Raw genomic sequence first — 17,946 nt, 5'->3', positions numbered from 1 at the left:
GAAGATTAGGCAAAATGGCTGAAATATAATATATAGAGTCACTGATAATATAAGTTAATGGTTTATCACTTTTGACCAATAGGTGGCACATTTACGAAATAAATGTGGTGTGGTCAAAATAAGGGAACAATGACACATGCAAAGTTTGATGCCAATATGTCAAAGCATTGCAGAGATACAGCCTCAAGAGTCATTTTGGCATCATGCCTCAACTTCGTCACTGTGGTAAACAAAAACATTGTTTCATCTATTGATGCAAAATCCATAACTTTTTGTCGGCACAGTCTGAAGATGATACGATTTCATTTTGGTGGAAAAATCGGACAAACGGTCTAGGACGAGTTAAAAAAATACTACATTGTAGTCAATGGGAAATTCATGTTGTGTTCTATTATAGCGCCACCAAGACGCACAATCCCACCACTTTTTTTATGTGTCCTCAGAGTCCATACATATGTGTGTCGATTTTGGTGAAATTCTTGTTAGATTTTAGCTCAGCATTTTATGTAATGGATCATAAATTATTGCTGGATAAATTGAAATGTCACAAATGTACTTCTTACTGTGTGCATTGGTTTAAAAGTTATCTGTTTAATATCTGACAATGTTTATGTTGTTATGGAAGTTATTCAGATTTTAAAGAGCAATGTGGTGTTCCTCAAGGAAGTTGTTTAGGACTATTATTGTCATCATTATTTTTCCAATGATCTTTCTCCTGTTTTAAAGTGTGCACGTACTGTCATGTATTTTGTTTTGAAAACCACTGCAGAACAATGGACTATAATATATAGAGGAATGAAAATATGGAATGATTTACTATCAGATATTACATATTTTAAGAAGTAAAATTAGTTTTAAATGGAAGGAACATTTAATGGGATTTGTATGTTTAATTTTATTGTTGTTGATTTAATTAGGGCCCGAGTACCGATGGCGGTCTACATGCCAATATTCAGTTGGTTATAGTGCCACCTGTGGGTAACTCCTCATTAAGGGCGTTTTCACACCTACCTTGTTTGGTCCGGATTTTCGGACTTTTCAGTTTGGTCCGAATCAAAATTACAGGTGTGAAACCTCCCCCGTACCACGGTCCGGACCAAACAGACGAAATTTGGTCAGACGAAAAGAGGTAGTCTCGGTCCGGATCAAACTGAACAAAGGTTCGGTTCGTTTCTAGTCTGAAAGCATTTTCTTTATGGTTCAGACTTTCAGACCATTTACAGGAAGTTCTTGTTTATGTTTAAATATTATAATGTTATTTTTAAATTCAATCTAGGCTACATTGATTATGAAAAGTGAAAAGATGCGCAATATGTCAGAAGACAGAAGGTCAGAAATGATTTTGAACGAAATTTTGCATGATTTTGCTTATGAACATTTCTTTAATTGTATCTTCATTTTAATCAATGTTTCATCAGATAATTACCTGGATTTAATAAATAAGAAGCAAATAGTTTATAGCAGACAATATCGCGGAAGCGATCACATGCTTTGCAAATGAACTTGAGCGCGTCTCAAATAAACCGAAACTCAGCAGGCTACTTGTCTCACAAACATGAGAAATATGTGTATATAAAGCTTGAAATGTCCACTTTTAAACGTGACGAAAAGAACATAGTCAAGCAATGCGCACTGTTCAATAGTGGCAACGATATGCGTCCGTTCCACTGATCTATATCAGTGGTCCGTTCATTCACTCTTGTCAAAGACGCTGACGTCAGACACACGTCCGTTTACAAACCAATCAATGTCCAGATGCAGCCCACATAGATGATGAGTGGACGCAAGTGTGTCACGTAAAGTTCTTTAGTGCGCTAGATAATTGCAATGTGAAACCAAACCAAAACTAACCGAAAGTATCAAATGTATCAAAACGTGAACTTCGGTTCGGACCTTGGTGCGGACTTTCAGGTGTGAAAACGCCCTAAGATTGAACCAGAATCATATTTGGTCAGTCTAATCTTAAGCCTTAGTGATGTTAAATTTCAAAGATCTTGAGTTTTGTTGAACGGCGTGTCCGCGGTATCCTGACAAATTCTGATGTTTTGCCAAAATTTTGCTATAGTTTGTCATAGTGCTACCAGCTGGTAGCAGGAAGTGTGGCAAATACAAAGGATTGATGTAGTCCTCCTATTTTTATATACTTAAATGCATTTTGCCCACCATGCTCTGTGTTCCTAAAGCCCACAAGGTGGTGGTGGCCAGAGTATGTGAGCGGAGTGGAGTGGGAGCGGAGCGAGGAGTCGAGCGGCGTGATTTTTTAAAAAGTCTCCACTACCGCTCCATCACAAGTGCAATTAATGTCAATGGCCCATAATGGCTTTTTTATCCACAATACACACACACGTTAAAAACGTTTAACTAGCTTCAGTACTGCCGCTTCCACCACACAGATGGATCATTCAAATCAGAAAGAATGTAAAGGTTATGATGACGACGACGGACATGAGCGGGATGTTATAGTTCAAGGAATTTTTTGTACCTTCTACATACTGAATATGATCGGGTGAAAGCACATTTTAAACAGGTAGCACTTATTGACACACACAAGCGTTCTCTCTAATGCATTCAAACAAATGTAGTCTTACAGTGCTTATCTGCTTATCTGGATCTTATTTTGAATGAGCAGAAATCTGTAATGTATAGTGACCCGTAGATAAAATAACGGATGAAAACGTAGTACTATTTTCATGATTCTCAACTAAATTTGCACTTCAAAAAGCAGCAATGATATTTAACTTTTAATGCTGATAAAGCCTAATGAGCTTGGCATGTCGTAGGAAAATTTTTTTGCACACAATGTTCCAATAAACCACGTTGAAACTATCACCTATTATTTATTTATTTTTTCATTTAATGAATGTTATAAAGCGAATTTTTGTGACATTTTTTGTAGGTTTTTTCATTTTCATTTCTGCAGTGGTTTGGTTCTGATCAGGCAAAGAACCTGGGAGTAATTTGCAAAAGTAGGTTTTAAAAAAAACCTAAAATATCTCGAAATTGGCGCCTGAAGGGCGAGCAAATCCAAGGCATGCATTTTGTCCGTCTTGAGCCAAGGATTCCAGCGATATATGGCCCTCGAGGCTACGCCTTACGGTTGAGGAGTTATGAGCCGTTTCATACTTTTGATCGCCATTTCGTACTTTTGATCGCTGTAGCGCCCCTATCAGGCCGATCGGGGCGGGCTTCGGTGACGTCAGTAGTCGTTGTGAGTACTACCAGCCCTGCAAGTTTCAAGTCTCTACGACTTACGGTTTGGTCTGACCGATCAGTTTTAGCTGGAGAATGATGCATCATGGGAAAATGAACAGTTACAATAGGGTTTCAGCCTGACACCTGACTTTGATTGGATTTTACTACCCCTTACTATCAATATTTTGACATTTGGGCTCGCAATCGTGCCTAACGACCTATGTTTCCGAACTTCTGACGCTGATTTCGTCTCGATCGGACTAGCGGTTTCGAAGATATCGGCAAAAAAGTTTTAAGCGCTAAATTACAACGGTGCACAAACCATACGGCGAAACCTGGCAAGTGTGGTATCGTTGGACTCGGCAACGATTCAGGAGTCTAATGAGATGAGTCTCGTGAAAATAAGTCAACCACACCCAAAAAATCTCCACTAGGTGGCGCTGTTTCGAAACTTGTCAGGCTACTTTGGGGTATCGTGGTGATGACGCATACCGAGTTTCGTAACAATCCGTTCATGCGTTGATAAAATACAGCATTTTAGCACATAATTCAAGATGGCCGACAGCCAAAATGGCCGATATGGTAAAATTGGATATCCGTTGACTCGGCATGACGTCCCGAATCTAACGGCCCTTTTATGATATTTGGATAAACGGTTCAGCAAAGAAAAGCTAAAATAGCCATTTTTCGTATCTCCAGACCAGTAGGTGGCACTGCGCCGAAACGCTGCATGTAGCCTCAGGTCATGCTTATGATGACATGTACCAAGTTTGGTTTGAACACGATAAAGCGTTGCGGAGATATTGCCTTAAGTGTGTTTTTGCAAACGTTATATAAAATTTGTTCGCGTGTTTATCGAAAACGATTAGACGAATCAACTTGATTTGCAAGATTTTTTGTGAATATTGTCTGAAGATGATCTGGTTCAATTTTCGTGCAAATCGGATGAACCGTCTAGGACGAGTTCGCAAAAGTAGGTTTTTCGGTTAATTGAAAACGGCGGGGAAATATCCAAGACGGAAAATTACGTCATAGGGTGCAATCGAATTGGCACAAGCTCAGAAATTAGAGGAAAAAAGAATTTCGGTTCTAACCCTTACGGTTCAAAAGTTATTAGCATAAACATGAGTACACATTTGGACAGGTGGTGGCGCTAGAGGGATTGAGATAGAGACACCAAAATTGCCATGGTGACATACCAGACCGTCCTCTATTAGTGTGCCAAATTTCACAACTTTTTACCATACGGTTCTATGGGCTGCCATAGACTCCCATGGCGGAAGAAAAAAAGACGGGAACGGTTTCAATAGGTGCCTTCGCACCTTTGGTGCTTGGCCCCTAATAACTAACATTAATACATGCTGTATTAGTCATTTTAGCATTTATTAATATATTATTAAAATCAAACTTTGTCACTATTAACATTAGTTAAGGCACCATGAACTAACATCAATAACAAAAACATTAATGTTAACAGTGATTTTAATAATGTATTAGTAAATGCTAAAATTAACATGAACTAACATTAATAAATGCTGTATTAGTATTAGTATTGGTCATTGTTAGTTCATTTTATCTAAAGCGTTGGTGAACATGCTGGTTTCTCTAACAAGCAACATTTGAGAGATCAATCTATTTTTTGTTTTGTCTTTTTATTCATTGTTATGACTGGAGTTTAGGTTAGGTAACCTTAATTTATTTTATGTTGTCTGTTTTTAAGACACAATTTATTACAGTTTTGTTGATCAAGCTGTTAAAACTGTGTTATTTAGACTGTAGCACGTTTGAAAAAGTAAAAACAATATCCAAAATCACAAATAAAATCCCAATATGATAATTTTGTCCATATTGCACAGCGCTATTAGAAATGTTAGCAATAGAAAGATAAAAGAGAAATGCATAGTGTGAGTGCAGTGTTACTGAATGAGCTTTTTACATCGAAACGCTCTGTGTAGATGCTGTTATTTTTAATATAGTAATATAATGATTTACAAAGAGGCAACAGTTTATATTAGTATGGCTATGGTCTATTCAAAGATCTACTTCACTTACATAAATGTATACATAGTTTTCTGATTTATTGTTGATTTTTGGAAAAATCTGCTTCTTCCACACAGAAGGTAATCCCAAAACAATCCTGCCTTCAGCGATTTCACCAGTAAATGCTGGAATATTCCCATCAGGCTACAAGTGGAGACGAGCATCAAAGCATCAGGAAGAGCTAGAATCTTTATTAACCTCTTAACAAGCGCCCCATTTTTGTGGAATTTTTTGAAAACGATATACCCAAATGAAAATGTCTGCAGCTCTTAAACCCTATGGTCTATATTCATAAACCTGGTCTTATTTTAAACTAGACACTTGAAATATTGCTACCCAAGAGTCATAATAACTCAAAGTAATATGGGAACAGAGTAATATACATGTAAATATACATGTAAGTGACTCACGTTTTTTGTTTTTTGTTTTCAATTAGGGAAAAAAATATTATAATTTAATGTTAAGAGCCTGAAAATAACTTAAATATAAAACTGAATGTCTAATCATGTCATGATTCAAATATGAGGATGATTCTCTCAGTAATGTAGCTTCTGTGAGCTTTTATGTCAAGAAAAGTCTAGGCGTCATTTCAAAAAGGCCATTTATTTCAGAACATTTGCTATTGTAAAGAGTAGTTTTTCATTCAAATAAATCTGCAATAAACTGCAATATACTACTAATTATAATGGATAAACAGTTACTGAAAAACTAAAGCAACTATTTACAGAGATTACAAAGTGTAAAAAACTCATTTAGCTGATGGGAAGCGTCAGTGAGAGACAGCGCGCTCCACTGCAGCTGGCCATGGAGAACGCGCAGCCAGCGCGCAAAAACAGTATTCACCAAAGCCTACTTACGCAAACTGCGCAAGATAATGCCTTTTGATTGGTTACTAAGTCCATCAATCAAACCTTTGTTGAAAAGGCATTGGCTGGGCACCGAATGCCTTTATCCAACGAAAACCATGGGCGCAATGATTGACAGCTCACCAAGCCTGTAAGGCACTTCCTCTATATGATGCATCCCAGAAGAGTCTCTGATTGAAGGAGAGAGACGGGGGAGGGTTTAAAATACGTGGGAGAAGCCATTCTAGCAGGGGGAGTTTGCCAGACACGGAATAGAATCGATATTTCATTGAAAATGGACATGATTGATCACGCTAACTCAAAACTCTCTTGCAAACAACGGAGGATTTTTAGTTTTTTCCCTATTTTTTCGTTGTTTTGGATTAAAAAGTGGGATGCATTTTGAAGAATGGACTCTTACACAGAGATGTATGCGGGTGTTTATTGGATTCGTCCGATCTGATCTGAACGACAGGAGATGAAAGATGAGTAACGCTGATATTTTTCTAATGTTTACATGGCCGGTCCTTTAGTGTTTAATTTAACCCTTTCCTCTCTGGTGTATTTATTGCAAAAACAAGTTCAGAACATGAATCTTGAGTGTTTTAGCTTTCAAATGATGCATAGTTTGTGATAGTTGATTGAATATTTTGTATAAAACAAAAGTAGATAAAAGTACACACCCCCCCACTTCCGTCAACCCCCCCGTCCACGATCCGATGCGGGTTAAGAAGTTAAAGAGGACAGTGAGAACACGAGTGATCCAGAACCTGCAGGATGAAACACACTGAAGATCCTGAAGAACAAAGAGGTTGGTGTTTATTAGGGCTGGTCCGAATACCTTTTTTTTTTTTTTTTTTAGCTTTGAAGGTTCGGTAATAATCAACACCGAATATTGGAAGCTTCGGAGGGAGGGTAAAAAAAACCATTACTATTTGGCAATTTATAAAACCGGCTTTAACTTTTAAACGAAGCTTATCAAAATGTAAATCTCTGCCGCACTGAAATTAAAAGCACAACGTTGTTTCTCCATTTTGATTTAGTTTTACTTCCGAAGCAGCTGCAGTTTGTTGCTTGGTAACAGGCCTGACAGTTGATTACCAAACTCGATGGAGTGGTTCAAGATTTCTACATATAAGATGAGATTTTTTTAAGATAGGATAAGAATCCTAAATCAAGTTAAGATTTGCTTCTGTTATACGAAATTGTGCAAAATCCTAAATTAACTTATCATATCTTAAGTCAAGACCTAAGATAGAAAGTTTCTGTAATGCGCCCCCTGGTATTGATTTAATTCCATTGGATTGAACTATAAGTGTTATTATTAAAGTATTATGTTCATTGTACATTTTTACACTATTATATGGTGTTAATGTACAAGATCAGACATAAAAATCTAAATAAAAATAGTCTTCAGACAGATGTATACATCCATAGTTTATTTAACAAATGGGCAAAGCGGCTACTTAATATATAAATATATGTCAGATGTGTAAAGGTCAATTAGTCAATCACAGTCATGAGGTGTTGCACAGAAATAAAATCAAAAATCACATAAATCAAATTTGTCTTGCCCTGAACAAATATGACGGGTAGATTTGAACAAGATTGCAGAAAGCTACTTGTTGACAGTTAACCATCAGCGAGCAGGTATAGCTGTGTAGTCATCAATTAAATCTAGGTGGTGTTCTTGTGTCCCTGCCTACAGATCATAGACAAAAATAACACTCAAAGTCAGCTCGCCAGTTGGCCGTCTTTTATATTAGTTTTCTACAATACAATCAACACAACTGGCAATATTTTGAGGCAGACAATTGGTAGTGTGACAGAAATGTCCAAATGACACTATGTAGCACCCCATAATTACACTGCTACTTGTAGTTTATAAACATAGCTAGCCTACATGCTAACCAGAGCGGTGGCTAATGGGTAATTCCATATTAAGTTAGCTTGCCGAGATATTTTCCCTGGCTACCTGGCCACCTATTACTCCCGCATTTAAGCCTACTCAATCAGTGAAAGGCTACAGCTACTTGCTAACTTTACCTTGCTCAAATTTCAGAGTAAGGACTTAAAAATTTCGGTATTCGGTTACAGTAGGCTATCACCAACAGAATCCTGAGGGAATGCAAATATGTGTAACAATTAAGCATAAAATGACTTACCATTCACCACATTAAGCTTCAATGAGCTTCAGCTGTGGTCCTGTGGTCACTCGTCTGGCCTTGAACATGCCCGCACATGCAGGAAAGGGTGGGCCGTTTACACAGCATCAAATGTATTTTACATTAACAGAACTTAAAATGTAAATTATTTTTTGATTAACTGAAAATGTTAAACTATGACAAGTCATGATTGTATATTGAATCAATAGGCATAATTTATGCGTCATGCAAGCTCAATAAAATCACTACAAGTAAAAAGTCTAACAGTACCCCAGAATTTCACAACAATATCAGGGTACCCGCGGGATCTTAAAAAGTCTTAAATGTCTTTACATTTCAAAATCAAAATTTTAGGCCTTAAAATGTCTTAAATTCGCTGAAGTATGGAGTTCTAGGTCTTAAATCATTTTAAACGGGTCTTAATTTTCCTACGTCCATGTAATGCTACCTCTTGCTACCATTTATTAACTTTTTTTATATTCGAATATGCAATTTATTTCTGTGATTCAAAGCTGAATTTTCAGCATCATTACTCCAGACTTTAGAGTCACATAATCCTTCAAAAACCTTTTTTTTTTACTTTCTATTTCAGATAAATGCTGTTCTTTAGCATGTTCTATTCATCAAAGAATCCTAAAAAAAAAAATTCACCACTGATAATAATCATAAATGTTTGTTGATCATCAAATCCTCATATGAGAATGATTTGTGAAGGGGCATTTGACACAATACTGGAGTAATGATGATAAATTCAGCTTTGATCACATGAATAAATGACACTTTACTATATATTCACATAGAGAACAGTCACAACAGAACTGTCACAATATTACAGATTTTTTTTGTATTTTTAATAACATAAATGCAGCATTGTTGAGCAGAAGAGACTTCTGTAAAAACATTAAAAAGTCTTACCATTCTCAAACTTTTGACCGGTAGTGTGTTTGTATATTAATCCTGATGGGATTGAGCTATGAGTAAGTGCACGTTTATGAATACTTTGTTCAATTTTAATAAATGAATTTGCTTTGCAAGTAATTTTGTGATTCTGCATTTCCTATTGCAAGTTTTTTTTATTGCGTTATATAGGTCTTAAATTTAATTCATAATGGTCTTAAAAAGGTCTTAAAAAGTCTTAAATTTGACTTGGTGAAACCTGCAGATACCCTGATCAATGATTAGTCGATCAGTCGTTCTAATAATCGTTAGATTAATCGATTATTAAAATAATCGTTTGTTGCAGCCCTAATTTATATACTGTATAGCCTCGAGTTACACAAGCCTGCATTAACCCAGCACTGTATAAAAACATGAATCCCGTTCATGAGATCTGACTACATACTCACCGCTGCAAAAGCTCGTTGTAAATAGATGGCATTCTCCAGAGCGAGAACATGAATGTGCAAATCTGCCCAATCTGTTTTGCCTGTATATTATTACAGTATCAACTGAGGGTGCTTTTGCTTGCGTTTGAGGGAGCTTCAGCCTTGTTTATACTTTTTGCGAGCCTCCGCTGACTGTGCGCGCGGCTCCGCGCCTCCATTTTTTGTCAAAAAATGACAAATATCGGCTTGATATATCGGTCGACCTCTAATGTGAAGTACCCACTCATCTATTATTATTAAACCACTTATTAAAAAAAGCAACTTGATCCTACAGAATTAGTCAATTACAGGCCACTCTCAAATCTACCCTTTCTGTCAAAAATACTAGGAAAGGCAGTGTTCTCACAATTATGCTCCTTTTTTAGAAAGAAATGGTCTCTGTGAGGAATTCCAGTCAGGATTTAGACTATCATAGTACTAAGACTGCTCTCATCAGAGTTACAAATTATTTACTCTTATCATCCGATCATGGTTGTATCTCTCCATTAGTGTTACTCAATCTTAGGGCTTCGATACTATCGACCACAACATTCTTTTGAATGGACTCAAATGATGTTGACATTAGTGGAATTGCATTGGCATGGTTTAAATCATACCTATGTGACCGTTATCAGTTTGTAGCAGTAAATTAAGAGATGTCACACCGATCACAAGTTCACTATGGAGTACCTTAGGGCTCAGTGCTAGGACCGTTGCTCTTCACCCTGTACATGCTACCACTGGGTCGTCAGTTAGGAACCTGGGTGTGCTCTTTGATACCAATCTCTCATTTGAAAGCCACGTTTCTAACATTTGTAAAATGGCATTCTACCATCTTAAAAATATATCTAAATTACATGCTCTCAATGCAAAATGCTGAACAGTTGGTTAATGTGTTTATGACCTCAAGGCTAGATTATTGTAATGCTCTACTGCAGTGGTTTTCAAACCGAGACATAAAAAAAAACATTTTTTTTTTTGTTACTTATAAAAATAAATACAAATTTCATAAAATCAGCATATAAGAATATGAAAATACGCAAAATATATTTAACTTAAATAATTAACTGATTAACAAAAAGAAAGAAAAAAACTGCAACTGTGACTGTGCCGCTTAGTTTGGTTCCTTTTTGTGAGGCGTTGCGCTCCTCAAACAAGTTCATGGAAAGGAAACTAGACGGACAGAAAGCACATCTTGTTTTCTTTATTTTACAATAGCACAATGTAAGGAAACACTTTGCAATTTTGAACAATGTTCTACTCTTATTATCTGTATGACCAAAATTACAAAATATTTGCGTGGGCGCCTCACGCGCGCAAACATCATATTTCAGCATTTCCAGGGTACCCGCGGGATCTTAAAAAGTCTTAAATGTCTTTAAATTCAAAATCAAAATTTTAAGGCCTTAAAAGTCTTAAATTCGCTGAAGTATTGAGTTCTAGGTCTTAAATAATTTTAAACGGGTCTTAATTTTCCTACGTCCATGTAACGCTACTCCATTGCTCATTGAAATGCTCCTGCGAAGTTTTAGAGAGTGTGTGTGTTGTTAGTTCGTTCTTTCGCTAGTGAGAGACCAACATGCATCTTATATAGCAGTCAATCAGCTTTCATGTTATTGGCGCGGGTCTCTTTCAAATTGTACCACAGACACATCAAACGGATTTCATTCTTCAGCTTCAGTTCTCCAGTTCTTCCAGTTCACGCGATCGTGATAGCAAAGGCGAATCTTTCTCACCTGCCATCTCGCATAATGACCAAATAAAAGTTTGATATGCCCGATAGCACTAAACAAAGAGTTTAAAAAGCGATGGAAACCCCGAACTCATTCGCTACTGACACACGGACTGATGTCAGACTGGCCGCAGATTCTGCACGCGTTTGCCGCCTCAGCGCTCGCGCAAGTGTACAGAATCTAGGCTCATAGATATCCATATCTATGGGCTCATTACTGTAGGTCTTAAAGTGAAAGCAACCCAATATAGCCTAGCCTATACCCCCCCCCCCCTCCCCTCCTGCCTGTGTCGTTAGTATTAATCAAACAACAACAACGGGGAAAAACAAACAGTAGCCTACCTAAACTAAAGCACTGTTTGTATCTGTATATTTAAGTTGTATTTATTTGTCCTATTGTCAAACAAGATTCATGCATTTTGTTTGTTTTATTGCCATGTGTGACTATTGTGCATCTAATATAATGATATGGTAAATGTGGCATCCTAATTATGAAAAAAAAGAAAAGAAACATGCACATTTCTGAAAATGACCACCACAAAATCAGTAATTTTGATCTCACAAAAAAATGTAGGCTATATACATACACACACACTACCGGTCAAAAGTTAGAGAACAGTTCGATTTTTAAAATGTTTTTTAAAGAAGTCTCTCCTGCTCACCGAGGCTGCATTTATTTGATCCAAAATACAGCAAAAACAGTATTGTTGTGAATATTTTTTATTTTTTACAATTTAAAATAACTATTTTATATTTCAATATATATCTTAAAATAGAATTTATTTCTGTGATTCAAAGCTGAATTTTCAGCATCATTGCTCCAGACTTTAGAGTCACATAATGCTTCAGAAATCTTTTTTTTTAACTTTTTTTTTATCCATCAAAGAATAATAAAAAAAAAATGTTTTACACAACTGTGTTCAACACTGATAATAATCATAAATGTTTGTTGATCATTAGATATGAGAATGATTAGTGAAGGGTCATGTGACACTGAAGACTGGAGTAATGATGATAAATTCAGCTTAGATCACAGGAATAAATGACACTTTACTATATATTCACATAGAGATCAGTTCACAACAGAACTGTCACAATATTACAGCTTTTTGTATTTTTAATAACATAAATGCAGCATTGGTGAGCAGAATGTAAAAACATTTAAAAAATCTTACCGTTCTCAGACTTTTGACCGGTAGTGTGTTTGTATATTAATCCTGGTGGGATTGAGCTATGAGGAAGTGCAAGATTACTAATACTTTGTTCAATTTGAATAAATTAATTTGCTTTGCAAGTAATTTTGTGATTCTGCATTTCCTTTTGTACTTTTTTTTTTAATTGCGTGATATAGGTCTTAAATTTAATTCATAATGGTCTTGAAAAGGTCTTAAAAAGTCTTAAATTTGACTTGGTGAAACCTGCAGATACCCTGATTTCAAACTTGGCATCGCAGCCTGTTCATTATCAACATACAATAGTCAATCTAACGCTTTCCAAGCATATTTTTTTCCATAATGGGAGCGAGTGAATATGGAAACATTTGGAATCGAATGAACGCTGGTTACTTTCAGTTTCTCATTAAATGATTTTGTTTTGGCTTTATCATTATTTATATTTTTTCATTCTTTAGATGTTATGAATATTGTTAAATTTAAAGGATTTTGTGACACGTTGTGCAGAGACCGTGTCAATTAGACTCCCCCTGAAATTGCCTCACAGATACGGCATCCTCAATAAACCCGTCTCCGGCGTGATGACTCCGATCTTTCAAATATTCCTTTTTAATAATTGTTTCATTGATATGTCATCCTCATTAAACCCGTCTCCGGCGTGTTGCCTCCAATCTTTCGAATATACCGATCTAATATGACCTCTGACCTGTAAGGTCGCCAGAATAATAATCATACACTTTTTCTTCATTATGCCCCCGATGGAGTTTTGGTTCCTTGCCACTGTTGCCTTTGGCTTGGCTTGCTCAGTTGGGGACCCTAAATTTTCTACTAAATATCCAAAATTAGTAAACTAAATTAATTGATCTGCCCACATTGTCACTGTATGAAAATTGAAATGAGCTGATGACATCACCGTTTTCTCCAGAGCGGCTGTACAGCCGAATCAAATTCTGTTGCATTATTTTCCTGTTTAACACTGTGAAGCTGCTTTGAAACAATGCGCTATATAAATAAAGTTGACTTGGCTTGAAGTAACCTCTATTGGTCACACGTCTGAACTTGATTAGAAAGTGCAGGTCAAACCTTCCGGTGTCCCGCATTCGTATGAGTTTGAATGCAAATCAATGAAATGAAACGCAGCATGACCGGCCCTTAGTAATGACAGTTTTAGTAAAATTAATTAAATATCAATCTAAAATTTGGTGCCAAAATCATGGCAATGCTGCAAGCGGCAATGTTAAATATTACATTAGATAATTGTGTCATTGATCAAATATATATTTTCTTTGATTTCAGACGTGATGGAAGAGCGTGAGGAGAGTGAAGAACTGAGTGAAGTGGAGGAGAAACATCATGTCAAACCTGGAGAAAAACCTAAAAAGACATTTATAAAGAAAACAAGGGCCAAGAAATCTACAACCTGCACTCAGTGTGGAAAGAGTTTCACAACAAAACAACATCTTGAGCGCCACATGAGAGTTCACACTGGAGAGAAGCCGTTCTCATGTGATCAGTGTGGGAAGAGATTCTCAAGGAAAGATCGTCTAGAGATTCACGTGATGGTTCACACCGGAGAGAAGCCGTTCACATGTGATCAATGTGGGAAGAGTTTCCCACAAAAAGCAAATCTTGATGTTCACATGAGGATACACACTGGAGAGAGGCCATTCTTATGTGTTCAATGTGGAAAAAGTTTCAATCAATCAGTACACCTTAAAAGTCACATGAAGATCCACACCGGAGTGAAGCTGTTCACATGTGATCAGTGCAGCAAAACATTTTTTGATACATCTGTCCTGAAGAGACACATGAGAGTCCATATGAAGGAGAAGCCACATCCATGTTCTGTGTGTGGAAAGAGTTTTTCACTGCTGCAAAATTTACATAGACATGAGAAAATACACACTGGTGTGAGAGCGTACATGTGCTTTGAGTGTGAGAAGACCTTTATTTCAGGGGATGAGTTAAAACTGCACCAGAGGATTCACACTGGAGAAAAACCTTACAAGTGTTCACACTGTGACAAGAGATTCAGTCAGTCATCCACTCTGAAAACACATGAGATGATCCACACTGGAGAAAAACCTTACAAGTGTTCACACTGTGACAAGAGATTCAGTGCGTCATCAGCTCTGAAAACACACGAGAGGATCCACACTGGAGAGAAGCCACACATGTGTGATCAGTGTGGGAAGAGTTTCTCTTTTAAATGTCGCCTGAAGAGACACATGAAGATCCATGCAGTGGAGAACACACATCACCACAGTCTGAAATAAGTAGTTCATCTTTATGTGCTGAGCAACAAAGTTAGTTTGTGACACAACAATTTTTTGACTGATTGGAAAATTTCTCATAACAAGAGTGTCTCATTATGAGATGTTACATCATCAGTGGCTTTCACACCACATACTGTAAACAAATCTTCCTCACACGGAGGGATTGACTACTTAACCCCTTAGGTATTGAAATTTGGTACCGTTTTGGTACATTTTTTTTGATGCTCGATGTTATCAAGGTGATTCGGTCAGTGCCTAATTTTGCTCTAAACCCAGCCCTACACATCAGTGTTTTCACTTGGTTTCATGTTGTCACTCTGTGTTGCCATGTACTCGAACTAAATCCCATCGTTCACAATGTTCTAGATGTGTTAATTCTTCTTCTGCCAGATGATCTTGTGTGAATCCAGATTAATTGGTTAATGTTTTTATCAGTACCTGGAGTTCTACCTTCCATCCAAGGTGATGAATAAAATACATCCTTTTACAAAGACTTGATTCCTTGATTTACCTTAAGGATATGCCAGAGGACAATTTGTGAAAGGTTTTCAGACAGAAATCCAGTGGATAAACATGGCTCCAGTCGTGGAAGAGGTGTGTGAGACACTAGCTTGAGTCTGACCTGTATGAAAACACATCAGGGATATCGGCTGTTTTTTCTACAGAAACGCATCAGTCTGAGAATTACATGTGTCCGTTCAAATCACATTGTCATAAAATATGCAAAAATTTGACTTTGCAGTGTGTATTTATCAGAAAAATAAATGTTATATATAAACATGATTCTTTAGATTGTATCCGTGTCAATAAAATGTATTCCTATATGTAAAATGAGGAGATCCTTGGTGGAATGAGGAATGTAATAGTGATTAAAGAGAAAAGGAAAGCTTTTAAAATATTGAAGAGAAGCCATAACTGGTTACATTTAATAAATTATACTCAGGGTGTCCGCGGGGTCTTGAAAAGTATTAAAAGTTGATAAATCCATTTTGGGAAAATTAAGGCCCTTAAAAGGTATTAAAAAGTCTTAATCGCGATTTTGAGGTATTCAATTTTGTTCAAGCTTTGTCGAAAGAGTTTGACTCCAAAAAGTATTCATGAATATTTTTATATTCATCCCCATAACTATTAAAAAACGGTGTGCTCGGTCAGTGAGATCAGCTCGGGGCACGCGCACCGTCTACGGGTGACGTCACGTATTTTGCGAAATGCGCGGTTAGGTAATGTGTCGCCATAGACAGTAAAAGAAATGGACACAGCGACCCCATAGACTTCCACGGAGAGAATTGAAGTCACACTAGGAGCACTTACTTCCTAATGGCTGAGCTGAGTACTGCGCAGCCTCAGACTGAGCTTGACGACGTAGATGTGACGTGATCCGCCTGTCTGACAGTGGCAAGTCTTTTAGTAGTTGTGCAACGTAAAATCTGAATCACCAAATCTTGCAGAGACAGAGAGAGCAGGAGCAACTTTTGATGAATGAAGCAGGATCTGCAACATCTCTATCTGCGTTTATGCCTCCCCTCCCCCTGATTGCCTCATAGACAGTAAAAGATTGCCTACGAGCTTCTCCTCGGGTCTATACGGTAATTTGCTCAACAACGCGACATAGTCGCGTGGTTATGACGCAATCGTTAGCCTATATTTTACAAAAACAGCTTCAACGGGGCGATAGTGTAAGATACAAGGTAATGGAGCCTTTTATACATTGTCGTGTTTGTTTAGAAATAAACAATGGACGAATGGAGTCTTTAAACGCCTCAGATGTAAACATATTCACTGTCAAAGTGAGGCCAAAATGAATGGGAGTCAATGGGATGCTAACATCAGGTGATGGCTTGGTTAGCAATGGCCGCGCCTATGGGTGGTACGCTTTCCGGGGGCTGGGCTACCCCCTTGTGTGTCGCCCTCCACACGTCACTAAACAGACGCCGAAATGGGGAAATGTACATTTGCGGACTCCTGGTTGGAGAAGGATGAGTTTAAACAATGGCCCAATGGGTTTTTCCTGCATAGAGAATTACGAGGCGGCCGCCTCCGTCTAAAACTCATGACAGGCAGTCACTTGCTCAGATTAGGCATGTCGTGATAATTAAATAATCATCAGAAATATATATTGCCACATGATCTTTCAGCAATCCTTATTAGTATATTATGATTTGCTAGTACAAAGTCATCTAAAGCCATTCCATAGCTGAATGTCTTTCTTCCGCTCGTCAATCATTCTCCGTTCAGCATTCGAACTGCGCGTCGCGTTCGGTTACAGTCAGTCAGCTGCATGGTAAAGCTCACTCCAATATGATATATTCCCGTTATAATACTTGATATGTAGATAAAATAATTTATCTTCCTGGAGTTTATCTAGCGGTTTCTGAACGATGTTGTGCTCGCTACTCAGGTGACAACACAAGGACTATTAATTAGCATCACACACACAATAACCGGAATTTAAAACTGTGAAGAAACAAATAATCAGTGAACATTTGGACCGATATACATAGTAGACTAGGATTTGTGCGCTCAACGCTCATCTTCTCTTTATGCCGTGAACTTTTCAATGTGCACTCGCTCTGCTGCACTGCGCACTCTGACTCCATGTTGCTTTAAAGGCGGCATGAAATAACATTTTACAATTCGTATTTTTATATTTAATATTGGAGTGTTTACTATAACTGATTTATCTGTGCACTTCATTATTTTGTAAAATTTTATTTAGCCTTATAATCTTTAATCAAATATGTTAACTTTCCCTCCCCCATGAAACGACTTCTCTTCTCTCCCGGTCATGTGCTATGGCACGAGGGCAGGGGCTATCGCCCCCTGTCTCGTTTCTGCACCGCCTCTCAGAAACCTGTCACTGATCGTAGCAATATGGTGCTTAGGTGCATTTTTCTCGGTGTACACAATACCTTCTTCAAGAAGGACTTGAGGCAAAAAGAGAGAAATATATGAGAAATAAAAGCTTTTTTTATGTAAAAATTACTCAATATACGGACGAACAGCTTGTTGTGACGGCTCGCACTAAGGAATGCAGCGTGTGTGAGTAAGGGAGAGCTGAGAAAAAAAGTTTTACAGAAATAAAGCCATAAAAGGCTTAAAATAAGTGAAATCTGTAGCATAAACCAGCGAAAAGTGAGGAAATATGCTCAGTAACATATGT

The sequence above is a fragment of the Gobio gobio genome, assembly GCF_949357685.1.
Source record: "Gobio gobio genome assembly, chromosome: 1".
Lineage (NCBI taxonomy): Eukaryota > Metazoa > Chordata > Actinopteri > Cypriniformes > Gobionidae > Gobio > Gobio gobio.
This window is presented reverse-complemented; position numbering follows the sequence as displayed.